Source organism: Apostichopus japonicus, chromosome 14 (genome assembly GCF_037975245.1).
Source record: "Apostichopus japonicus isolate 1M-3 chromosome 14, ASM3797524v1, whole genome shotgun sequence".
Taxonomy (NCBI): domain Eukaryota; kingdom Metazoa; phylum Echinodermata; class Holothuroidea; order Aspidochirotida; family Stichopodidae; genus Apostichopus; species Apostichopus japonicus.
The window spans coordinates 2,387,308-2,391,587 of NC_092574.1; positions in this window are offsets into that span (position 1 = coordinate 2,387,308).

Genomic DNA, 4,280 nt, shown 5'->3' on the forward strand with positions numbered 1-4,280 from the left:
GGGGAAAAAAAAAGAGGCAATATTTTGAGATAAAAAGACAACATTGTGAGATTTGGGGACACTGTTTTTCTTTCCTATGTCCTTATGAAGCCACCGTACAATGCTGACATATTGTGCACACACAATTAAACTGCCGCATGCAACCATCACAGTAGTCTACTGCTGTACACATGCAAGTAAAGGTTTAGTAGCTACAGCGTGATAATCTGACGTCTATCTTGTCCGTGCGCACATGCAAACAGTTATACAAGAGCGCTCACAAGAATATTCAGCACAAAATCAGAAGCGCGCGCTCCGAAATATTTGTCTGCATTGCATGCTGTACGTACATAATACCTCCGTGCGCGCGTGTGCGTTGATCTATATACGAGTGTTTACTATACCGTCACACACAGTGGATTTTCAATGGAAAATATTTGTTGTCATTTTGTAGGCGTCCATATCAACACGTACTGTACTGGGCAGTTCTCTCTTCATTGCAAGCAGTGTGGTCTAGACGTTGGATATATCTTGACGTCGTTCCTCGCCTTAATTTAGTTGTTCGAACGACTACAATGACGGCCCGGGGTTGCAGAGAAGAAAAGGACGACATTTCAAGACATCGTAAACATAACGTGATTACGGTTAGTGATATTTTACATTATCTGAAGTTGTCTGCGTGCATGTATGTCTGTCTGTGAAGTTAGCCTATGCATAGTCTGCAACGTATACCTAGTCTAGGCCTATCAGTATATATGCCTTACTTTTGACAACAGTTTTATGCACAACGAGAACAGTGTTACGTCATGGATATGTACCTATGAGCAACTGAGGCATTTTGACGGCACTTAATGCTTTCTGGGATCAGTGTAGAAAAGTCTGTAGGAGAGTTAAAATACGTTCGGTCGGGATTGCGCCAGTAATATGTCGGTTACTTCTTGTAGGTGCCAGACGTGGCACGAGAAGTTGAGAGCGCCATCGATGGCCATCTTCTACATGTCATCTATCCATTAGCGGCAGGGCTATTATTCACGATGTTACCATAGCAATGGAGCGTTAGATTTTAGATTCAAAACGGAGCTATTTTAAATGAATATACAAGTCCCATGGAATTGTCGTGAATTTCATATTTGCTTTGGTCATAATACGTTAAATACAGAGTAAAAGCTAGATAAGGTAGAAATTAGATAGATTTATTCGACAATGAGTAAAGTTTACCGGTAGAAAGTCCTAGTATGTCATAATTAAATCCTCCGCGCTACTAGGTTTAATTCTCGGCTAAGTCTGCTGTATTCGCATTATCTGCTTTGTGTACCGTCATGAATACCGCACGTTTCGATCGTTGTTAATGCACGGGAGAGCTCGTGGCATTGTTTATAACGTTACCGTACCTGTTTGTATCACACTGTCTTTCAAACGCCTGCCTCAGTAAATCAGCATTTAAGAAATGTGAAGTTGTTCTAACAGGAGCATAGCTGTTTCCACACTTAACGGTTTATAATATAAAGGCTAAGTAATGACACAACATTCCCGAAGAACAAATATTATCAAGATTGTCAGAAAAGATGTCGCGGTGGCCTTACACTGTACAAAAGAAGCATTTCTTTTTGCAGGTACAATTTTCGTCCTTATGTATACTTTCATTAAAATTTCCAGTGAAAGGCGACGAGCGAGACAGAAATCAAATTTACTACTCAGGTCTTAAGTTCCGATTGGTTTCTAAGTACAAGTTGTGCAAAATATTGCAATGACCTACTTCGTTTACGCGAAACAATATACCAAATAGAAACAACCCCCACCCCCCCCTAAAAAAAAAACAGACAGACAAACAAACAAAGCAAAACAAATTTAAAACACCATGCATGTACATGCAGATATTAACAACAACCCCCCCCCCAAAAAAAAAAAAAAATTATATAAAATAGTGCTTCGGCGTGGAATCGAACCTAGGCAGACATTGAGCATCAATTTAATCTTAAATAAATTGTGATTACTTAGCGAGAAAAAAGATGAATGCAAAATGTCAATAATTAATTTGAATTATTGTATTATAAAATTGAAGACAGAAAGCTAAAATTAACAAGAGATTACGCCTCATCGAGGCCATGGTTTCACTGAACGTTGAACATCAACCCAGTCCGAATCGACGTGAGCCCTCCATTGCAAGTCAGCTAGCCCACTTCTGGCCCGAAGGCCGGACTCTAAACGTAATCTCCCGGATGCTTTTGCGAACTAAGGGAGGATACGGAATTGGGATCCTAGGCCCGTGTAAAAATTCCACCTTGGCGATGCCGTTATAAACAAAGCAGTGTCTGTCATCCGATCGGCGCGATTCACACAGCCTGACAACAAACACCGACGCGCAGTGCTGTCTTCCAACCGTTCAGGCCACCACGCCAGCCTGGTGATTCTTGGGTCGAAATAATACTTCCAGTTCCAGATTGTTCCAAAACAATGTGATATGAATGCGTACCGTGCCCCAATTGGAGTATTGTACATTCGCACAAAAGTTTAACCGTGAAAGAAGAAACACGAAAAACAAAAAAACAAAAACACGAAAAAAACAACCAAAAAACACACGAAAAGACAAGTAAATTAAAAGCACACACACATACACACACAAGACGTAAAATGACTTAACGCAGTGCTTGTTTTGGCATATTTCCAGTCACCACGATCGTTTTGAATGCCTTGATGTGGAAGCACATAAATCAAAGTAGAGATGATGTGCAAATAAGGAGGATTGGAGGTGACACAGAGCATTTCATAAATTCTGTGTTTAAATCTGGATATGTTTCTCCGTGCGAGCAGACGGTTCAGTGTGCTTAACTTGCTCCTCTTCTAGCCCAAAGTCTAAACTGCGTCATGATATAGAAATGCGCATGCACCCTGACAGGCCAAGCCCTCAGATATCAACGGGGGAATGGGGGGGGGGGGTCTGATATGTCAGTTGACAACTTCTAGCTATACTTTAGCGGACCCAAAACGTGACGGACTTATAGTGTGTAAGATAATGGAACGATTACTTCTGGTATATGACACTTACAACAGCTATAAAATAGAAAGCTCCCGATGGATCTTTTAAAGTCCAAATTTTAAAGGGGAAAAAAAAAGAGGCAATATTTTGAGATAAAAAGACAACATTGTGAGATTTGGGGACACTGTTTTTCTTTCCTATGTCCTTATTAAGCCACCGTACAATGCTGACATATTGTGCACACACAATTAAACTGCCGCATGCAACCATCACAGTAGTCTACTGCTGTACACATGCAAGTAAAGGTTTAGTAGCTACAGCGTGATAATCTGACGTCTATCTTGTCCGTGCGCACATGCAAACAGTTATACAAGAGCGCTCACAAGAATATTCAGCACAAAATCAGAAGCGCGCGCTCCGAAATATTTGTCTGCATTGCATGCTGTACGTACATAATACCTCCGTGCGCGCGTGTGCGTTGATCTATATACGAGTGTTTACTATACCGTCACACACAGTGGATTTTCAATGGAAAATATTTGTTGTCATTTTGTAGGCGTCCATATCAACACGTACTGTACTGGGCAGTTCTCTCTTCATTGCAAGCAGTGTGGTCTAGACGTTGGATATATCTTGACGTCGTTCCTCGCCTTAATTTAGTTGTTCGAACGACTACAATGACGGCCCGGGGTTGCAGAGAAGAAAAGGACGACATTTCAAGACATCGTAAACATAACGTGATTACGGTTAGTGATATTTTACATTATCTGAAGTTGTCTGCGTGCATGTATGTCTGTCTGTGAAGTTAGCCTATGCATAGTCTGCAACGTATACCTAGTCTAGGCCCTATCAGTATATATGCCTTACTTTTGACAACAGTTTTATGCACAACGAGAACAGTGTTACGTCATGGATATGTACCTATGAGCAACTGAGGCATTTTGACGGCACTTAATGCTTTCTGGGATCAGTGTAGAAAAGTCTGTAGGAGAGTTAAAATACGTTCGGTCGGGATTGCGCCAGTAATATGTCGGTTTACTTCTTGTAGGTGCCAGACGTGGCACGAGAAGTTGAGAGCGCCATCGATGGCCATCTTCTACATGTCATCTATCCATTAGCGGCAGGGCTATTATTCACGATGTTACCATAGCAATGGAGCGTTAGATTTTAGATTCAAAACGGAGCTATTTTAAATGAATATACAAGTCCCATGGAATTGTCGTGAATTTCATATTTGCTTTGGTCATAATACGTTAAATACAGAGTAAAAAGCTAGATAAGGTAGAAATTAGATAGATTTATTCGACAATGAGTAAAGTTTTAC